The sequence below is a fragment of the Vicugna pacos genome, chromosome 20, assembly GCF_048564905.1.
Source record: "Vicugna pacos chromosome 20, VicPac4, whole genome shotgun sequence".
Classification (NCBI taxonomy): domain Eukaryota; kingdom Metazoa; phylum Chordata; class Mammalia; order Artiodactyla; family Camelidae; genus Vicugna; species Vicugna pacos.
Window position 1 is genome coordinate 6,810,977 of NC_133006.1, and position 23,418 is coordinate 6,834,394.

Here is a 23,418-nt window from a genome sequence, read left to right on the forward strand (position 1 = left end):
CAAATTCAGCTTCAAGTTTAAAACCCAGAAGTCTGTGTTTCAGTTTTGCCAGAAGGAACCTGGGCGAACCTGAGAGCAAAGACCATTGGGAGAGTCTCCAGGCTCACATGGTGGGTGCTGAGATAGTGAGGAAGGAAGGAGGGAGGAATGGAGAGAGGGAGGGAAGGAAAGACAAAGAGAAAGAAAGAAGGAAAGAAACCAAAAAACAGAAGGAAAGAAAGAATCAGAGAACGAAAGAGAAAGAGAGTCTTCGAGGCTAGCTGTGCTGACTGCACCCCATGTGTTATGTTAAGGCCCCAGCCCCCGGAGCGCAGCTAGGGGACTGGCGAGCTCCGAGGGGCTGCAAGCAGACAGCGGCTACAGCAGAGATCCCGCATCCCCACATCTCTGCCTGGGGAGCCAAGAGGACCTCGCGCAGCAGAAGACAGGGCTGTGCAACCCACCTGGGTGCTGTCTCAACCTGGTTCAATTTAAGTGAGTCTCGGCATCGCCAGAGCCTTCCAAAGCATTACCTCCAGAATAACCAAGAACTTCAGGTTTTTAAGGCTGCCAGGAGCTGCCTGCGAGACAAGGAGGAGTGGCCCTCCGGCCGGGCCACCCCAACCTGGTGTCTTCCCCCTGGGGCACCCCATTGCTTCCTCCTTACCCCCTCTCCCCCTCTTTTCTTTTGTGTTTGTCTGGGAGGGGAGATGGTTCTTTGAGACAAAAAGCTTCATTAAGTCATTGACAGAGAAAAGGGTCTCCTGTTTCCTCAAAAGAAAGGAGGCACTGGAATAAGAAATCTGTTGATAACGTCACATCATCGCGCCCTTGCCCACACAGCTGTTCTCCACCAGCGAGCATCTGGCGTGGAAGGGCGGGACCAAGACCACGTCAGTCCACTGCAGGTGCATTCTAAACTTCCATTTTAACTCAAAATGTACAACCACAACACACAAGGGTTTTGAGTAGCCATTGGTGTGTTTGAAGATGTCTCGCAAGCTTGGCTCATGACAAAATCATCCCGTGTATTTTTTTTCTCCTCTTCTTAAAAAAAAAAATTAATTTTTTTTTCTCCTCTTAAAAACACTTTTGGATCTCGTGTTAGAGACCACCAAACCTCCTCAGTCTATGGCTGCCTCTTACACAAGAGGCCAATAAACTCCGAGGAGCCAGGGGCGTGAGATGCTCAGATCAAGCCCCCTGTGTCCCTGGTTGAATTTCTAACCCCGCTCACCACTTGTGATAGTTACTACTTGAGGGGAAAGGATGGCAACAGAGAGAATTGCTCCCGTCAAGTGGAATCACAAGCAGCTACAGCAGGAGAGAGTTTTGCCTTTGTTTCTAGTTACATTTCCTTCCTCCACGAGTAGTAGGGCCACGCAAGGGCAATGAGATGTTCAGGGTGACGGTTTCTTCCCCGGAAAAGAAAGAACTCGTCCCAGCTTGTGTGGCAGTTCTTTTCTCTCTTTTTCTTTTCACAGTGGAGAAGGGAGACCCCTGGGAATTATGACTCCTTTCTACGTCTGAAGACGCCTAAGATGCTAGAGCTCTGTCATTAGGGCGATTCGCTTCTGAACGTGTTTCTAACACCGGCTTGTCTACTCGGAACCACGAGCTTTCCATTCCTCTTGTACCAAGCTTTTCTGGGTGAGTGTTTGACCCTTGATGTTTTCCTAAGTTTGCTGTCCTTGTAAAAGGCACAAGCTTAGTAAACTGCTGATGCTAAAGGTTTGTTTCTTTTTTAAAAGATATTCATAATCCAACATCACTTTTTTAACTGTCATCTCCGTCCCGTTTCAACTCCTAAACAGCACCTTGCTCCACATGAATGACATGTCTTTCTGTACCACTGATCTGTGTCACAATATGTTTGCTGGTAAAGGATTTGTCGTTGTTAAATGTCTCATGAACCAACAGCGAACATAGCTGCTTAAGGGGAAAGTTACTTTGATTTGCATCGCCGGAGGGGATGTTTGGGGCTGAGGTTCTCAGCAGAGAGCTTGGTAAGGGGTCTTGTGTTGGGTCGAAAGCCCCAGACAGAGGCTGAGAAGCACGGCTGCATCTTCATGGCGGCGCAGGTGGCCGCATCCAGTCAGTGTCTGGTCCTGAAGTTTGGAGATGCTCATTGTCCTGTGTGGAATTTGGTTGCAAAAATCTTCAGACTGAACATTATTTGCAGGTCAAGGGCCCCCCAGTTTTATTCTTCTCAACGGAAGAATCCAGAGACACCTAAAATGGTGCTCTGCCTAAAGCGCTTGTGGAAACAGATACAATAAAGTTGCTATTCCTTGGCCCAGTGACATGTCTCTCGATTTATTGGCATGTCTCGTGGTAAGCAATGCAGGCTTGGACTTAGTGACACAAGTGGCCAAGACGTTGCTGCTCGTGGCTCTCTGGCGAGTCTGTTTCCCGGAGTCGCCCACTGAGGGCGGCCCAGTTCCCCTCCTGAGAGACCGCTTGTGTGCAGACTGGTCAGGTCTGGGGGTTGAACCTCTTCATCTGAACCTGGGACCAGAAGATCTGAAAGGTGTGCTAGGGTCAGAGATGTTAGAGCATGGAGCACCTGATTGAAAAGTTAGTTACAGTGTAGCTTTGCTAAAGTGCCAAGGCAAAGGAGATTTCCTGCTGAGGGTGGTTTCCTGCAAAGGGCTCCTTACAAATGACGCCCCCCCCCCGTCAGATACCCCATTTGTATGGGATTAGGGATGAAGTCGGTCTTCTGTAACTGCTTGATGCTAAGAAAGGACATCGAGGTCTTAAAGAAGATATTGACATGAGGTTGAAGCATCTCTTTGCTGACAGTTTTAGTTACCTGCTTACATATACAGGCAGAACAAGCTACAATTATTTTAATTCCCACCAAGATGTAGATTATTTTGAGCGATAGTGTTAACCCCATTCTCTTAAGTCCAATTCTTAGAATTCAAGCCACAGATTCCGCCCTGCTCAGGCTGGAGCAGCTTTTGCCATGGCTGCAGTCTGGTCATGTTGCAGGTAGCTTTTCCCATCTGCGGGCAGTTAACAGTGTCATTAAAGTGACTCAGGGATGTGCACCGAACACTGAGTCTGTGGCTGCACCGGCCTAATCATTAGCTGCTTGAATCTGCTCTTTTCACGGCTCAGGGAGGCCTGGGAGACTTAACTTTTCCTCACACAAGAGGCAGGGCACGTGGAGGGGCCTTTGTATTTGGGGTTCGGGCATACACAGTTCTATTCGCTTCCATAGTCACTGTTTTATCATATATGTGACACTGCACAATACATATAAAAATACTTGCAGAAAATCATTTAATGCAAAACTTCAGTTGCTGCCACAAAGCCTTTCAAATCCCACAGCTGAAAGAAATTTAACTTATTTTTCTCTCACGTAGACCTTAGAGAAACAATCTGGGTTGTTGGGGTGGGGGTCTCTGCCCCACACAGCCATTCGGGGCATTACTCCTCCTGGGCTCTGTCCTCATCAGCACGGTTCACGCTGGGTCACAGGAGAGTGCCCTCCAGCTCACGGGAGGGGGGAAAAGACCATGAACTTCCAAGGTTAAATAAAGCAGGACCCAGGCCAGAAAGCGGCTCCCCCCACTTCTGTCCAGTTGCATTCACAGAACTGATGCCTGTGGCCCCACCAGGGGCAAGGGTGGCTGGGAGATGCCTTTCCAGCCCAGTGATGCACCTGGCTACGACCTTCTTGCCGGGAGAGAGAGAGGAATCGATTTTGATAAAAACCAGCCATCTTTGCCAGAGTGACTTTTTGAAAACTGCACAAAGAAGGATTTAGTAAGACATAAATAGCTATGTACAATTTTCTTCCTTGCTCAGAAATCTACAGGTATTATAGCTTAACTTGTTCTCCTCCTTGAGAGGGAAACTTCTGCATTTTAGAGTCAGAGTAACTCCAGAGGATAGGCCTTGTCTAGCTCTTAATGCGCTCAAGGACTCTATGTGAGAAGCAACCTACTTAAGACTTAAGGGGTAGGAGGGAGGGTAGAGCTTGAGTGGCAGAGCGCATGCTTAGCAAGCACGAGGTCCTGGGTTCGATCCCGGTGACATCCTCTGAAAATAAATGAGATAAATAAACAAATTACCCCCCCAAAAAATAGTAAAAATAAATGAAAAAAGAGATCGTTCAAAAGACAGAAGACAAAACAAAACAAAAGAAGACTTAAGAGGAAAATAATCAAGTTTTATGACCCTGCTCGCTGGATCTCTTGCCATCATCCACCAGTGCTCTATGTGAGGAAGCCTAGTCCTCTGCTGCGTCTTTCTCTGCTCTGTTCAGTTGGTTTTCACTTCACCTTCAATCGTGTGATTCTGCTGGTCTTCTCACAACAAAGAATGAAGAGAAGGGAAGGTTGTTCCCCTCACATGTGTCAGCACTTGTGAAGCCCTTCCTGAAATTAGGAAAAGTTACCTTGGCCATGGTGTGTCTAAATTATTCTCTCTGACTGCCTGATCCCAACTCCCTCCCACGCTTAAAGACAAGCAGTCATTTGCTGAAGCAGAATTACAGTGTCACAAATCAGTCTGTGTCTTCAGCACTGATTTTTCTCATTCAATATTTTCAGTTTTCTTTCTGAATATTAGAACCGTTCTTAGATAAAACAGTTTCTAGGTAGAAGGAGGTAGTTATTTCCATGTACTCTGCTCCTTTCAACTGTCAAGAGCCAGAAAAAAAGATCAAAGTAGAAGGGAACTCCACCTGCATTTTACCAATAAGGTTTTAATAGGCTGGGACTTGAGTTGGAGTCACAGGTTCGGGTTTGGGTCAACACAGAGCAGAAGACACCAAGGATTCAGGTTTGATTTAAGACACGCCACGTTAAGCTGTCCTGCCATAATTACTACAGCCTTTCTTGCCTTTCGTATCTTGACGACATCTTTTTTCTCCTTCTTGAGGTTAGAAATTAACGAGATACTGATGGATTTGTATCTGTTGTTAACAGTGTCTTCCGAATTGTTACAGGCATGTGATCCTTGGTAGCTGGGGGACAGGTAGACGCCTAGACAGATCCCTAAACGGTGCTGTTTCATGTTGTTAATGTCATGAGGCTGCTTTATGGAATGATTCTAGCCTCTGGTGTGGAAACAGTGAACAGTGATTTCTTCTTGAAACACTTGGACATGTTGTTTTCATAAATCCAAGTGTGGAGTATAGTTGTAACGTTACCCAGCAAGCAAAACTCGTAACTGGCATCTCAGTCAGGTTTTTTTGGATCACCCTGAAGTATGTCTTCTCACTCAGTTTTTCTAAGAGAAACATCAAGTTGGGTTATATGTTTACAAAGTTTTCATGTTACCTGTTATCTTAAGTGTTTATTCCCGAAGCTGCATGCGTATACTTTGCACAGGTTTAAAATAATAAAACTGAAAACAATCTTAGATATACTGTCGCCCAGCCTTGTTGTTTTATAAATAGTGAAGCTGAAAAAAGACTTGGGGGAAATCACAGAGTTGATTACCTGTGGGCAACGTTGCTTAGGACAGAGGTGCTGCACATTTCGACTCCCTCCCTCCACCCCCAAACACACTTCTTTCCATTCCTGTACGTGGTAAAAATTGCAATTAATTTGTCCTACAGATCCCAGCTGTGGTCCATAACTCATTCTCAACAAAGTGTTCTAGGTGTTTCCTCTTATTTGGAATTGATAGCTGAGCTGTTGTTTTTTTTTTTTTTTTTTGGCCAGACCCCCCGCCCAATTCTTTGTCTCTTGAACTGTTGTCCAATTTATCTTTATATTTACCACACTGTAATTTTCACTGCTATACAAATGATTTGATGTTTTATTTCGGTTCTATGAATGTTTTACATAAACCAACTACATATGTTGTATCTACAGAGCCAGCCATTCATACTATTCCAAAGCACAATTATTTCATTGATAAAAATGTGAATTTTTTCTTAGGTGGGTGTCATGAAAGTTCAGAATTCTGCCTCATTGTTTTGACACTTGAATTATATTACACTTGAATAATTTTGTTCTTGAATTATGTTTCTCTTCTTGAGTTATTTTAACAAGGGACCCATTAAATAAGTGGATCTCCTACAACCTTTACCTACAGGCAAAATGTATTTGCATACACATGAAAGACTGATGACTAAAATACACACATGTGCATAGATTATAAGAAAAATGTCCCTGAACTAAATAAATTCCCAATATCTCCTATTTTTGAAATGTTTTGCCTAATTCTAGCCTTTTTTTCAGAATATACTAACAGACACACAGACAAATGACAATTAAGGTAACGGCTATTGAACCAGGAAAATGTGACGAACAAACAAAACTGGATCAGCCTAAGACGGGATATTGGGCCAAATTCCACCATAAATCCACACATGAGACTTTCTGTAAGGCATCCTTTCCACAGCTAAGGGCACAATTTAGCTCTTGGTGGTTATGTGTGTGTACAGCCCGAGGGGCGAAAAAAGAGGAGGTTGAAATAATTCAAAGTTCCACCATTGTTCCTGTCTGTATTTTTGGTAGACTTTGTAAATAGTTTGAATCCGACTTCAAGAAAAGAAAGACCGCACAGAAAAACAAACGTGCATCTTATTTCAGCTCGACAAGTCAGTTTCTCCGTCTCTTGCGATAATGCATACACATTTAAGACGAGAAAAGTAGTTATTCAAATTTCCATGCTCTCACCACCCAGCCAGGAATGCCACGCTAATCAGATTACAGTTTCTAGAGTCAGAGTGGCTGCTGCCTCTCCCGGTGCCTCGAATTAACACTGAGGTTTTGAGCATCATTTTCTGCCTCACTGTGAACTAAGAATAGTGCTTCTTTTAGAAAGGAAACTGATGCTAACTTACGGCCCCGTTAGATTGTTGGTGATTTTTGTGTATTAGTAATTGTGTTTGACGGATGATACAGGATTAATTATTAAATCATTGTAAATAATAATTCAAGCTTATACCTTTGCATTAATTCCACAAATAGCTTTCTAGATATCTTACCTGCCTTTTTCTTGGATTCAAGCATCTTTCTTTTAACTTGGTTTATTTATGACATTTAATGAGAAGCCTTAGCTGTGTTGTATCTTCCACCCTGTTCCTTAGTGCTGCTCTCTTCTGGAGGAGGAGGGAGTGGCAGCTGTAAAGATACTCACTCGATTCTTTTTTTTTTCTTTTCTTTATAATGTGTTCTCTGTTGGGTCCTAAACAGTTACAACTTCAAGGGAGGTTAGGAATACATTCGGTCTAATCTATTTATTTTACAAATAGAAAAATGGATTTTCATCACATGTTACCCTTCACATAGTTTCCATTTCCTGAAAGATGTCTGTGCATTTTTCATATTATTCTCTCAAAATCACAAGTAATTTAATCTTCCTCTACTTCCAGCTTAAACGCTTTATCACTGATTGCTGCCTTTAACCACAGTCCCATGAGTAGGGATGACATCCTGTATTCTCAAGTTCCATTGTCCACAATAAAGCTTGTTGACAAAAAAAAATATTGTCCACAAGTTTAACTCAATTCTTCTCTATATAAAATGAAGGGCTGTGGTTATGAGATGAAACATTTCTGAAATTGTTTTTTCACACCTGCATTATGATTTAAAGTGATGTGTAGATAAATTCTGGTTTTGTGTCTAGTTTGTAGGAGAGTCTTTGAAATATACCCACTTTGCCATTGTCATTGTGAGATTCATGGTCTATTGACTTGTACCCTCAGCAATGAGTATCCTATTCCAGCCTTTTCTCTAGAGTGGCACTGGTGATGTACCATCCTGTCTCTATTATCTCTCTTTTCCAACTGTTCAGTTCTCGGGAGACAGATTCTGAATGTCCCAGTTCAGGTCAGGAGACTGTCCGTGGGTTAATGGTGTGGTCAGTGTGCCTGGTCTCTTAGCCCAAATAGGATTCCTGGACACCCATCTGTGTATGGAAAAGACATTCTCAGAGCAGAATGAATTAGTGTGAATTGAGTGCCCCCTCCTTGTAATTCTGTTTATCTATTGTCATATGATCAATTGCTACAAATGTCGTGCCCTAAAACAACATATACGTGTTATTTTACAGTTTCTGCAGTTCAGGAATCTCAGCGTGGCCTCACTGGCTCCTCTGCTTCAGGGTCTCTCATAAGGCTGCAGTCATGATGTCAGTGAGGGCTGTGGTCTCACCCAAAGGCTTGACTGAGGAAGGAGCTACTTGCAAGTAGAGAAGCTGACAAAACTAAGGGAAGTTGGGTTGAAGGTGTCAGGCTGTTGGCGATACCTTGTCACCTGGACCTCTCCCACATGGCATCTTATTCTATCAGAGTATGCAAGGCAGGAAAGATACACAGCCTGCTGGCAAGATGGAAGTTGTCACGTCACCCAATGCCATCATGGAAGTGAGTTTCCATCACATCTGGCAAATTTTGTTAGTTAGAAACAAGGCACAATCTTGGTCTACGCTCAAATGTAGAGAATTGCACGGGATATGAGTATGGGGAGGTGATGACTACCACACACCCGACAAGTGCTGATAATCAGACATAACGCAATTGTAGTTAGTTCAGCAAGTATATCAGATGAAGTTACTGCCACTGTCCTTAGAAAATTTACTCCAGTCCAGCACATGAGCAAATAGAGTCTTCAAACAAAATAGAAATAATAGACCAGGCCATCTAATCCTCTGCTTTAAATTTTTTAATTGCTTCAAGTTGCTCAGAGACTAAAATATGATTTCTAACCATGGCTCAGGCAGGCCTGTGTGATTAGTTCTTTTCTAACTTTGACATTCTCATCTTGTGTTTCCCCCACTTTCCCACTAGGTTCTACCCATCTGAGCATCTGACAAATCCTAAGGCATGTGTATGTTTGAAAACATTAAAAAAAATCAAGTTAAAAATTATGTCATTCAGTTCCCACCATTAAAACCTCAACCATCCAACGAATGTCTAGCTTTAGACAGGATAATTTCAGATTGTGGCCACGAAGATAAACTCGTTGTCAGAATGTACCCGTTGATAATGAACTTCACTGGATGGCTTTGCAGGACTGTTAGCTGTACACTGGCTGATTGTTGAAAGCAGCCTCCCAAAGATGAATGTTTTGGTTTAAAGAAGGAACCCACTAGACCTCCAAGTCCTTGGAACACTCTGGAGGAGCTGGAAAGGTTCTTATGGGTCATATATACCAATATCTTCAATTTACTGTTTATTGTTTTCTCTGCATCACGTAATGTCTTCTTTCTGAGTAATCACAGAAGTCCTCTCAGTTTCAAGGAAAGTGTCTTCTCAGTGTTTGTTTTTAGTTCGTCTTATGAACACTTAATGGTGTCATGATCAGAATCCTGTTTTTCATTGTTGAAAGACATGTTTGGAGTCACAGACACAACTATAGACACTGTGTCATAGACACAGTGACTATAAAGCCCCTAGTCTTTCTTCATATGGAGGTCACATCTTTTTACCAAAATTGCTTTGTCTTAATTTAGAATTTTTATTAGACTCTTAATTTAGAGTCTTTAAAGTTCACCCAAGTCAGTACACTATTCCTGCATTAGAAAAGCCTCTTTTTCTTTCTAGTCCTTTTCGTCTCTAGTTTAAAGTTTAAAATCCATCAAACTATGACCTTGAGATCGTGTCTAAGGAAGATTAGGGGTGACACATCTTGTCTCTCCTACATATTTTCTCTAGTTTTCTTTGTTACTTTGATGTGAAGACTTCGACCTAAGAATCATGAATGGATAAGTAAGGGAAAAAAAAATCCCTTTCTTTCTCCCTCATTTCCTTTGTCCCTCTCTCCCTGCACCCCTCTTTCCCTTCCTTCCTTTGTCCTCTTCTTTCTTCAATTTCTTCCTCCACCATCTATTAGATATGTGATATTTTTGTCATACCAACACTCAATGTCAAATGCATAAACTTTGAACAAAAGCTCCTTGGGTTCTATAAGGAAGTCTACCAAGAAGTGGCCCATTTACTTGTGGCCTCCTTCCTTCTCCACGTAATTGTCTATGTCACTTGGGGAAGTCCTCTAGATGTCTCCAGGTGTAGGGGGAGAAAGGAGGAAAAGGGCTGGACAGAGGAAAACGACTTCCTAATTAGCCCGAGGAGAGGGGCTTTCTGAGAGTGAGTTACACAGGGAGCCCTGTTTCCAGTCAAGTGAGAACGGACTTGGAAGTGCACTTAGCTACACGTTTCAGGTCTCTAAGGGACTTTGACTTATGCTATTTAAAGATGATCACTCCCTGTGTGAGCCAAGTGGAGGCCAAAAGAACAAGGCTCCTCCGGCTCCCCTGAAAGTGTTGAGATTTATTTCTCCAGGGTGGCCTAAGTGAGTACCAGTTCCAGTCCAACAAATCATCCTGTTTTCAGTTAGAGATGAATATATTCCCATATAACACCCAAAGAAACTGGAGGAGTGTGTAATGATATATTTGAGAACCATCTCACCATAAAATAAATTGAACACACAGGGCCCATTGTATGTTTAGATATACAGAGAATTGTATGGAATTACCTAAAGGAATAATTTTTGCACTATAGGTCAGAGTGTCACAGAATTTAAAATATCTCAGTTTCACATACGTTTACGAGAACCACCGGAGGAGTTCTGTTTGGGACCGACAAGCTGTGTTACATAGATTTCCACATCTACTTTTGGGATTTATTTACATCACTCCCTTCCTACTTAGACATAATTTGTCCACTTATTCATTCACTTAATTTAATAAATATTTATTGTGTGTTAAATATGTGCTGTTGCTTAGGACAGAGAGATTTATAAGATATGGCATCTCCTTAAGGAGTTTGTAGACCAGGGAAGCCTGGGGAAGCCTGTTCCCCCTTCTCACTCACCCCCATGGGAGAAGTAGATGGAAGTAATGATGAAGCAGGATTTAATGCTACTTTGCAATTAAAAGATTGAGCTGGAGTGTAATCCACTCATATGGTCATATTATGTAATTTTCTCAAAACCATCCAATTCTGTACTTACGTATCTTGGGACAGATCCCTCCTATTTCCTCCTTGAGATCTGCTCCCAGCTTCAAATGGTTTCCTTGACTTCTGGCTTCTTCGAGCTGGGTTTTCCCAACCGGAGTCCCAGCTTATCAGAGGGAGGCAGGCAGGGAGGTCAGCCTTGATCCCGTCTTCCCTGGGGGGTCGTCTTGGGGAGATGGTGACTTCCACCCAAAGTCATTTCTCTTCCCTAGGCAGATTTCCCTACAAGACTCTGGTCCTTGGTTCTGTGTCCTCTCACCTCTTCCTCCAAGAAAACTCTAAATACTGCAGTGTTCCTGTGCCTCTCCTACTCTCCACCTACACTTTGAAAAGAGTTTCTTTGTAAATCAACATGTGATAGGGAAGAACAAATCTGACTCCATATTAGATCTGTTCCTTTGTCTCTAACCCTGTGCTCTGTTTCCTGGGCTCAGCCATGCTGGTTCTGCACCTTTTGTAAAAGAATGTTTCCTAGAGCCTGAAATAGATAGGAGAGCCCATTCTCAAGGCTCTGACTTTTAAGGGTACAACACATTCCCATTCATATGAAGGTAAAAAGTTGCAGAATATAAAGTTGTCCTGTTGGAGGTTTACAGGAACACCATGACCTGGCCCACGTGGACGGCTGCAAGAACAAAGGATTCCCACATCAAGAGGTTTGCTACAACTAACCGCACACACCTTCTCACCTTTTTAATATAAAAGAAGCCTAAATTCTTACTTTGAAAAGATGGTTCTCCAGGACATTAGACTGCTGTCTTCTCAGCCTGACAGCTTTCTGAATAAAGTCCTTATTCCTTGCCCCAGCACCTCGTCTCCCGATCCATTGGCCCCTCATGTGGCGAGCAGAATGAGTTTGGGCTCTGTAACAACTGCTTCTAGAAATTTTCTGTTTTGAATGTTGGCACTGATTACTATAGAGTTCTTTGAGTCATCTTATTATATCATATTTATTTGATTCTGGCCTTGTTTTGAAAAAAAAACCCTTTTAAAATCTATGTGGCATATTTATATTATTTAATCTTTTTTTAAAGTATAGTTGATTTACAATGTGTTAATTTCTGGTTATTTTTATTATTTTAATATGAAACTATAATTTTCAGATGATCTGAACCTGGCTAAATATTACAAACATGAAAATAATGTTCTTAAACGAAAGTATTTTTCTCACCCTTTTTCATGGACTTTATAATGATTATCAGTAGAAACAACAAAAATTCGGATCTCACATGCATAACGAGGTGGGTAAAGCGGTGCCCTGCACAGAAATCATTTACTCTTTGGGCTTTCTTGGTGCTGGTTGATTTTCTTTTCCATTCTTCAAAACCGAAATGAAACAATCCTTCGTTGATTTCTTGCTTCAGTGTTATTGCAGTCCCGTCTGACTTTTAATGGAGCATGTGTAAGCTTACAGTCTGACAAATCTGGCAGAATTTCTTGAAAGGAACAGAGGTAACACTGCTTGACCGACAGGTGTTTTGTTATTCTCTCAGGCCCGATCAAATGACTGAGTTAAAAGTTCAGATGAAGTTTAGCAGACTGGCTTCAGTCTAAAGAATAGTTTTGTTAAGATGGCTCAACCAATATAGCTGAAAATGGAGTCTAAATCATATAGATTTAGAGATTTTTAAATTTTCTTAGATTACAAATATTTAATACAGTCATTTATACTTACCCTGTGGAATTTTTTTATATATTTTGTATATATTTCATATATTTTTATGTGTTTACAAACAGATTAGAGTTTAGAGTCAATGAAATTAAGAGTTTATTCTGGTTTTCTCAAAATATGGCCTTTCAATTCTGTAAAATTGATAGTAACCTGACTAAGATTTCTCCTGGCCCCAAAGCTTCAGAACATCAAAGCCAGAGAATCAAGGACTCTTCACCTACAGTCTGTGGCCTCTGGTCCCTGAGGACACTACAGAGATTTCACAAGGCCTAGGAAAGTAAATGAAAAGTATTCATGTTTGTTACATATTTATATTTTTTTCTGAGAAGATGCCATAAGAATTCAAAAGAGGTTAAGAACCACTAGTTTAATTTTTACTGACCATGCTAGGTTTTACTATTGTTGAAACTATTTAGCGAGGGGCCTTCCTTACAGGGACCTCTGTCCAGATGAGACTAGACAGGGGATTAATTTCAGTTTGTAAAATATGGTTGAATGCCTCGTTTGCCATATCTGAGCAGAAGCTATAAAACATTTTGCAGTGTCAGCACCTTCAGCTGTACCTCTGCCATCACAGATAGGGGGTGCTCTGTCAGCCTGGGTCCTCTCACCGAGCAGTGAGTGAGCTTTTAGGGTTTTCTTTGTTTCTGCAGCAAAAACTACCCTGAGGTGCCTGATAGGAAGATGGTCGACTTCCACAATGTTTCTGGAGCAGATCAAATCAATTTCTCGGTGCCTGCATGAAAAGTAAATCCATTCAATTTCACTCTTTATTTTCCATGCTATTCCACAGTGCTGGAGTGTCACCGTCAACACCGCCAACAATGACCTCAGCATAAGGCTTTCCTTCTTCCAGGAGCATTTCATGACTCCTTCCTCGTTAAAATCAGTCCAGCCACTTTGCTTCCAGCCTAGGGGGAGTAATAGGAACCATGTTTACCCCTTGCCCCTCCAACCCCCAAAGGAACAACAAGAAAAATAAAGACCAAATGTATGAAACAAAAGTTTTCAAGATACTGGACATCAGGGAACCAAAGACAGCAGTCCCTGGGAGACAGGAAACGAGGGAGGTGAGTCCTAACTGATAAAAATCCTTCAATGGATTTATTAAACTACTACTATTTGACATGGCAAATTAGTTTAGCCCTTGAAATAGTAAATTTAAACCCAGAAACATTTACTTCTTTAACATTAAAGGTATTTAATTGCTGGGCTAGCCTCAGCAGAATCTATAAAGTGATTTAAACATATGTTGATTCAATACTGAAATAGCTGAAGTCATTTAATCTGCAGCCAAACAATTGGCAGTTTGTTGAACTGTAGGAAAATTACATTCAGATGACAATTAAAAAGCTTCTGAGTGTGAGTGAGCTTTGAGGATTCTAACCCGAAACTCTCGTGGAAAAGGACTTCCACAAGACTAGGCCGGCTAAATCCAGTTTCTTTCTTGTTGCTATGATCATTTGGAAACTCACATTTGATCCTAATATTAAATTAGGACCCTTTTGCTATAAAAAGAGTAAGAACAACTGGCAATCCCGTCACTGAATTTAAAGATTTTGTGACTCTGGGATTAGGAAATGATACTCAAGAGTTTTCTACAAGACTACATTGAAAGGAATTATTATTTGGTATTTTTATTTAGAAAATCACAGAAGTAGCAAATATACAAGGCATTTAGAGTGTGTAAAGTTGTTCTCAAACATGAAAGTGATGTACACAGAAGTTTCAAAAAAAAAAAACAGAACACAAAATTATTTTAAAACTGTTGAGGTTTATTTTGGAAGAGGAAGATCTTTATAATGATACATAGAACAGGAGAGAAATGGAGAGGCAAGAATTGGAGTCTCTTCCAGATTTGCCACCAGCTTCTCTATGGCTCTGAGCTGGGCAGTTCATTTAGCTGTGCTATGTTTCTGCATCCTCAAAATTCCCTCCCAACTAGAAAATCCTCTTACAATACTCAGCAACCTAAAAAACCTTTGCAAAGGAATAAAATATAACTGTCAGCAATGTCAAAATGTGACACAGCTTTTGAACGGCTAAGCAAGGTTTGTAGTTTGCATTTGGAATTCAGACTCTTCTTTATCCATAAGTAGACTTTTCCCAGAGCTAATGAATTCATTTAGCACTATGCTTCAAATAACTGCGATGGGACTATATTCGTCTGGACAATTAATGCCAGCAACCCCCAAACTCAGTAACTTAACGCATCCCAATCTCACGAGGGTGAGGCAGCTTTTTCGCTGCTTTCCTTCCATCACTAATTTAGGGGCCCAGCTTCCTTCCGCTGGGAAGTGCCGCCATCTACAAAAGAGGAGGGGGGAGGGTGCAAAGTACGTCACTGGAGGTTTTCAGGCCAGGCTTGAAAATGTGGTTCTCCTCCTCCAGCTTCCTGAGAACACTTACCTTTAGCCCGTACCTACCAAGAAGTTTGTTACCTCTGATGCTATGGTAGTGAGAAGCTGAAACAGAGAAGCTGGCAATTTTAGCAGACATTTTATTTTTATTTTTTTCATATCACCAGAAGTCAGATGCTTCATTTTCTCATGGGAAAATTGCTTTGAAAACATCTCTGCTCTGGGAATGGCTTTGGAATTCACACACCAGGGTTAATACAGAATGTCTTGGATAGTATTAGAGTTATTTTTAACACGTGGCAGAAGTCATGCCGTGGGAATTCTGAAACGTGAAAGAGTAATTCTCTCTGCAGTCACATTTTAGATGATAAGCTAGTTAATGTTCTTTCTTTGCCTCCAACCTTGGGTTTATACAAATCTGAAACTGACAGTTCTGTCTTGGGCAGTATCAAGTCGTCACAACACTTACAGAAATCAATGGGATTGGATGCCAAGAGTGATTTGGGCAAATTAGATGGCGTTAGAGCCCAGTGTAGAAACATAAGATGAACGTCCTCCTCCTCCCTCACCCCCCACCCCCCAACTAGGTGAGAGTGGAGAGAAGGGAATTAAACATTTAACAGGTGTTCTGCAAAAACCAAGCAATCCACAGAAACCAATATCCACTCTCCTATATGTTTAAGTGCTCCTATATTGGGTGCATATATATATTGAGTGCAATATCCTCTTCTTGTATTGCTCCTTTGATCTTTATATAGTGTCCTTCTTTATTTTTTTTTAAATGGCCTCTATTTTAGAGTCTGTTTTGTCTGATATGAGTGTTGCTACTCCCACTTTCTTGTCATTTCCATTTACATGAAATATCTTTTTCCATCCTCTCACTTTCAATCTAGATGTGTTTTTCACCCTAAAGTGGCTCTCTTGAAGGCAGCCTATTGTAGGCTCTGGTAATATTATCCAGTCTGCCATTCTGTGTCTTTTGATTGGAGCATTTAGTCCATTGACATTTATGGTAATTATTCATAGATGTGTGTTTATTGCCATTTTGAAATTTGTTTTCCTCCACTCTTCTAAAAAAACAGCAGATTTTTTTCTTATTTTTTAGTTTTAAAAGGAAACATATGTTTATGATAGACAGTTTTGAAAATAGAGTGAAAAAACAATGAAGAAATTAAAAATACCCCATTTAAACCACGGGCCAGAAAAAAACTACTGTTAACGTATTGATGTACGACTTAACAGATATTTGTGTCTGCAGACATATAAAGATGTTGGTTCTTTTGCACGTGTTTGTGTGTGTGTGTGCATTTTAGAATGGGGTGTTTAAAAAATTGACACATATTCTTTTTTTTTCCAATTGAAGTAGAGTCAGTTTACAATGTTGCATCAATTGTCAATTTCTAGCGTACAGCATAATGTTTCAGTCATACATATACATACATATATTCGTTTTCATATGCTTTTTCCTTATAGCTCACTACAAGATATTGACATATATTCTTTCTGGAATATTCTTTTTTTAATTAATTCCAGGGGATCAGGCTCTTTGTTTTGTTCACTGATATATCCCAGGTCCTGGCACGTTGTAGGCCATCAATAAATTTGTGACTGAACTTACCAGTACTTTTCTTCACTGTCAGTAAATATTCTTTGAAAACATCATATGTAATGGCAGCATGACAGTCCACTAAGCAGTGCATTGTAACTTCTGTGACAAACATACTGTGGCTGGGAATTTAGATTACTTCAAAATTTTTATGCATAACATTACCAGAAGATCTCTTATGCATGGTTCCTTTTTTGGTACAGCTTTGATGACTTGAAACAAATTAAAAGGCTGGATTTATTTGAAATTCCTTATATGAAAAAGGCTGCCATAAATATGAAGTTAATCAATACCCTTCCTTCCTGGAAATAGTGTTATCCGTTTCCTTTGACCTTCCCTCTGATATTCTCATCCAGGGGGTGTTAGAGACACTGGCTCCAGCTGTGGCCGGAGTGAACGGCTCAGGGATGGACCCATGATTAACTCAGGCCACTGAGGTTAGAATTATTTACTTTTTCAGGACTGTTGGGAAAATCATTCTCTTGGCTCCTTGAGGAAAAGGAGGACAAATACAGCTGTGGGAATTGCTGTCCATCTTGTGGTGCATGGGAGTCAGCTTTGGGCAAAGTGGACACCACAGAAAGCAGAGAGGAGAGGCAGGAAGAACAGGGATTTTTATCTACCAGGCCAACCCTCACTTGACCTGTCTTTGAACTTTCCAGATACCTGAGCCAAACTGTTCCGTCCTTTCCCAGTCGGAATCAGTTTCCTATTAGCAATATAAAATCCTGATCCAATGAATATCCTCACAGTGTGTCCAGGATCATTGTCCCCAAATCTGCTCAATATTGGTTATCATTATACTGGCTGATTTCCTAGGAAACACATAATACCTCATGTCAATATGTGTTTCTTCGGTTGCTGGCGAAGCATTACCTTGTATGTGATCATCACTATGTAATTCTTCTCTTATGGTTCCAGCTCTTTGTGAGGCATTTCAACCACTTGGATTCCATGAGATACATCAGAATCCTTTTGTGTTTGTTTTTATATCATCTTTCATTTTGAAATAGTCTCAGATTTACACAAAAGTCGCAAAGATAGGGCTGGGAGTTCCAGCACGTCCTTCACTCTCCTCCCTTTAACATGGACACGCTCCACAATCTTGGGATGTTCGTCAGGACTAAGAAATCAGTATCTGCACAGTGCTATTAACTACCCTACAGGCTCTTGCTGGGTTTCAAAGCCTTTCTGCTAATGTCCTTTTTCGGTTCCGGGATCCAATCGGAGTTATATTTAGACCTCGTTAGCGAACTCCTCCAGGAAGATACTCAAATTCTTGCAACCCAATTCCACTGGGCAAAGTTGATCGTGAGCACAGAGTGCTAAGTGACCCTTAGCTTTCAGAAAGTTTGAGAAAGAACTCCATTTGATCATGCTTTCATTATTTTGGCTTTTACTGTCTGTAATAGTGTTCAACAAATACTCAGAATGGTACAGAGAAGACTGACTGTCTCAGGCAAATAAGCAGGCTAATTCTGTGCTGTGGATACCGGATGGATAAGATCATTTCTGAGGTCCCCTCCAAATCTGCATCCACTTGGGAATGAGATGTGCTGAGCTTCCAATACTAGACCGTGTACCAGCTGAATACAACCCCAGGCAAGTTCCCTAAAAATTGTCTTTGGGCTCCTTGCTTGTAAACTATCACTTTATTAGGCATTCCACATTTTGCATGCTTAACGAGGAACACTTGATTCCTTCTCCCTTTCTTCTTCTGCTCCAAACTGCCCCTCACCCACAGCCATTCTTTGTAAACAGCATTATCTTGCATTCCCACTGGGAGCCCAGCCCAAAACATAGGTGTCGTCCCTCAGTCCTCTCTTCCTCAGCCTCCACTTTGGCTCCATCAACAGGTCCTCCCAGCTGACTTCCCAAGTGACACCTCACATCAATCCCTTTCTCTTTGTTTCCATGGTTACCATCCTAGGGAAGATGCTCATTACCTCCCGTTCCGGATTCACTGCAGTGGCTTCCTAATTATCCTTTGCATGCTCAGTTTACCCCTCTAACTTACTCACCACATTGTATTGGGATAATATTTTAAAAACATAAATCACATCTTGGTTCCACTCTTTTGCTTAAAAACTTCGAGTGGTTTCTCACATCACTTAGAATACAAATGAATCTCCTTATTGCTGCCTGCAAATCATTACAAGATCTGGGTCCCCACTCCTTCCTAACCATGTAATAGGGAGGAACAAATCTGACTCCATATTAGATCTGTTCCTTTGTCTCTAACCCTGGGCTCTGTTTCCTGGGCTCAGTCATGCTGGTTCTGCACTTTTTGTAAAAGAATGTTGCCTAGAGCCTGAAATAGACAGGAGAGCCCATTCTCAAGGCTCTGACCTTTAAGGGTGTAACACTTTCCCATTCATACAAAGATAAACATTTGCAGAATAGAAAATAACAATTGTCTTGTTGGAGGTTTACAGGGACACCATGACCTGACCCATACGGACAACTGCAAGAACAAAAGATTCTGACACTAAGATGTTTGCAACAGCCGACCACAGCCCCTCGCCTTCTTAGTATAAAAGCAGCCTGAATTCTGACTTGGGGAAGATGGTTCTCTAGGACATTAGTCCCCCATCTTCTTGGTCTGCTGGCTTTCTCAATAAAGTCATTATTCCTTGTCCCAGCACTTCATCTCCCTATTTATTGGCCTGACCTGCAGCGAGCAGAACGAGTTTGGACTCGGTAACAACTGTATCTCTTACTATCCTTCTCCTCACTCAGGATGCTCCAGCCACACTGGCTTTTGGCTTGTTCCCAAACAACACTCCACACTCCTGCAGCCTCATGCCTTCCTGTTCTCTCTGCCTGGAGCAGGTGCCCTTAGGCTGTTTCAAGCCTGGATTCTTCTTATTTAAGATCACTTCCAGCTTAGAGAGGCCCCTCTAATATAACATTTTAGGGATGCAGGTCTGTGCAATTATTTGCTCTTCGTCTATCTTCTGCCTCTGGAGCATAAGCTCCAGGAGATCAGGAAGTGTGACTTTATTTATCTGTATCTTTGGTGCTTTTACAGCAAGCAGGACGTGCTAGGCATTTAATGATGTTTATTGACTGACTGAGGAATGAAGGAGACAATGATGTCGGTTTAGCAATTTGGAAACAATTCTGGTGAAGTCAAGCAGAGAAAAGGGAGAGAAAATAGGACTTTAAAAGGTATGTATTAAAAGGAGACCTGCCTACTGGATTTTGCATGACACATCTGGAATTACCTAACTTGCTACCTTATGGCTAATAAATGGTCTTCCCTTCCGTGGGAGACGCACATTTTCCAATATTGTCTCAGTTGTGAGTAAACAAGGACCTGCTGGGTGACTCAGTTCCAGAAACCACTTTCTGTTAATCCCTGGTTAGGGAAGTGTGTTTGTGTTTGAAGCTGCGGGGTTTTGGTCAGCTCAGGCATCCGCGTCAGGTGCACGTTCCAAAACAGAATTAGCGTAATGGAGTCCTTATGTTATTAGTGTTTATTCTAGGTATGTGGTTGTAGTGTTTCATCTAAAATATATTTTGGATGTTACTCATTTCTTTTCTGGGTCATGTTTATGTTCTGTTACTGTTAACATTTTAATATATAAAACTGAATTTTATTCTCACTGTTAATTTACTTACATCCTTCAAGATTTCAAAGAGGATTTAATGCCAGTTCCTGCTGCTATGATTTTCCTCAGATACCCCCTCCCCATACACAGAGACAAACGTGCATCTGTGTGTATGGGCAAGGTGATGATTTCCAGTGGAAAGTCAGTTTGGAAGTATTGGCAGAATTGAGAGTTGTAGCTAGTGGCTTCTGATAATCTGAAAATGTTATTATCACAGTGGGATTCTTTAATTTCCTGTTAGATAACGAATAGTGATTGAGAACTGTATGATTTTGAGAGGATATTTGTCTAAAGATTTCTTCTTTCTCATGAGGTGGGGTATTATCTACTGATGGAAGAAAAGTATTCTTACTACTGCAGAAGCAGTCACCCCCATACCATATTTCCTGGGGTGGGGATTTGGTCCTGGAAAGATTCCCGGCCCAGCGTTACCTGAGAATGCTCCTCACCAGGTTCCCAGAGACAGGAAGTTACACTGCTCAGTCCAGAAGATTCCAGACAGCAGCTTAATCAACTCAAAGGACCAGTCTGGCATCTGCCGTGGTCAGCCCATCTCCCTTCCTCCCTCTGACAGGTATATAGTGGGTGTCCAAGGCAAAGCACTGACAATGTTGGATGAAGAGATAGAGTTCTGTCCCCTCCTTATGGAGCTTACAGGTACAGAGGGAGGAGGCACGGATCACAGGATCACAGGATCACATGAGCACCTGATCAATCAGAGACAGATGCTCTGAGGGGACAGCTCAAGCTGCTCTAGGAATTGAAGGATCTGACTTTCTGAGAAGCAGGCTCTGGTCCCAGGTGGCAGCTGGGCTGCTCCTGGAAGCAGACATTTGCTGGGGACCAGAAGTGTGAATGGGAGGTACGTAGAGGTACAGGAGATGTGGAACGGGGTCGGGTGGGCATCAGGTGCGTGGGGAGTGCTGTGTGGAATTTCCAGGCAGAGGATGGCAGGTGTGACAGCTCTGAGGTGGGAGGTAGCGTGGTCTGGGATCTGGACGCACAGAGCGAGAGAGAGGGAGGGAGGAGTTGAGGGAGAGGAAGGTTCCTTTGGGGAAGCACCTGAGGGGCATGGAAAGTGGGTGGAGACAGCTCCAGGTTGGGGGCTGGGAAGTGGGGGTGATGTGTTGGGATGCAGAAAAGGATGAAGGGCAGAGTCAAGGGGGGATTCCACTCATAGAAAAAGACAGACATCACATGATAGCACTTATATGCGGAATCTAAAAAAAAGAGACAAATGAACTTATTTACAGAATGGAAACATACAGAACTACTTATGTTTCTGACATAGACGTAGAAAACATTTATGGTTACCAAAGGGAAAAGGGGATGGGAAGGGATAAACTGGGAGTTTTGGATTAGCAGATACACACTACTGTGTATAAAATAGAAAAACAACAAGGTCCTACTTTATAGCACAGGAAATTATATACAGTACCTTGTAATTGTGTATCATGAAAAGTTACATATATATATATATATATCGGAATCCTGTGCATGTACTGAAGAAACAGCTGGTGGACAAGTTCCTGTCTTTCCAGGTTCTCCTTCATACATAGCAACTTTCCCTTCCATGGAAGTCTTCCTCAGTGTGTCTGTACAGACTGAAGGCTTAATATGGATAATTCACTGAGGACTGTATCTCTATACATATACTAAATAAATGTTATACTGCTAATATCAGAATTAGGTTTTGTAATATTACAGAGCTTGAAGAAAACCTATAGTCTAACGTTATTCTTAACATAACTTTGACCTTCAAGATAAATGCAACTGGGCTTTATCTTAAAAGATCACTGAAGTTCATTATTTAGAGTGCACTGGCCTCTGGTGGTTAAAATGCAGTATTATTATTATTATTTTTTTAGTTTATCCCAGCCACCCTAGAAAGTTCCATGGGTCTTTTTGCTGGTGAGATTTTGGACACTCTGAATTATCTCATTATACTTATTTTTTCATTTTTTACTGTTTTCTTCCCAAGAAAGTCTCATAGTTATTGAAATTATTCTGAAATAAAATCCTACAAAATAACTAGGTAGTAGGAAGTTTTTAAAACTGTATTCAGAGAATCCCAGGACAAATTCCAAGAAATCAGGAGAGAAAAACCTGCTTAAACGTTTTCATATTTATAAGAAAAAATAAACGTGAAAGAATGTTTCAGAAATTGGAATGCTCCACTTAAAGACTTGAACCTATCAATAAAATATGAATACAAAATGTATTATAATACAAAAATATTATAGAGATATGATAATTTTAAAAACATCAAAATAGAAAGATAAATGACATAGGACTCCCCCCAGTAATCTAGAGACAGTCACAATAATTTTTTGGTATTAAAATATAGCATTTTAAGGCTATTGGTCAATTTATTAAATGATATTAGAATAACAGATTGGAAAAACAAATTTAAATTTATACCTCACAGCTTAGATTAAAACATTTTCTTGATGTATTGAAAGTTAAATGAAAAAAAATGAGACTAGGAAAAATACAGATAAATGATTATGTGTTCTTGGGTTGTTAGTGACTTTTGTTATGACACCAAAGCCAGAAAACAGAATGAAAACTTTTATAGGTTTTGTTAGTATATATGTAATTATATACATATATATGTATATAGACAGATGATAAATAGCATAGTGGATGGCATTAAAAACAAGTAGAAAATGGAAAAAATGGCAATACTTGATAGAAAAAGGTACTATGTAACATGTAACATAAAGAACTTACAAATTCATGAAAAGTTGGTTGGGGAGGGGTATATAGCTCAGTGGTAGAGTGCGTGCTTTGCACACACGAGGTCCTGGGTTCAATCCCCAGTGTATCTCCCCATTAAATAAATAAATAAACCTAATTACCAACCCCCGCAAAATAAAAATAAAAAGTTGGAGAAGGAAACAAAAAACCAATTCATAAAGAGCTATTAAAGGTGAACGAACAGAAAATTCTCTTTTTATTTTGTAATCAAAGAAATGAAAACAGCAATGCAGGAGTAGTTTTTACATATCAGCTTGACCAAGATGGCAGAGTTGACAAAGTGCACGTCTGGGCGGTGGGGGTCTCGTGCACTAGTGATGACGTGTAGAGCAGTGTACCCTCTGGGAGGGCAGTGATTCATGATGTATTACAGTGTAAGATGGGCACAGCAACATAGCAAATTTAAATGTAGCAATTCCAATTACAGTAATTTTCTAAGAAGACAGCTACAAAACTGAACAAAAAGATATACTTTTAGAGTATTTATAAAACTG

General features: G+C 41.0%; 1 non-coding gene across 1 annotated transcript; it reads left to right on the forward strand.

The window, feature by feature from the left end:
- Positions 1-22,923: 22,923 nt before the first annotated feature.
- Positions 22,924-22,995, forward strand: TRNAA-UGC (transfer RNA alanine (anticodon UGC)). Its single transcript has one exon. It is a non-coding gene; the product is annotated as a tRNA-Ala (tRNA).
- The last annotated feature ends 423 nt before the right edge of the window (positions 22,996-23,418 follow it).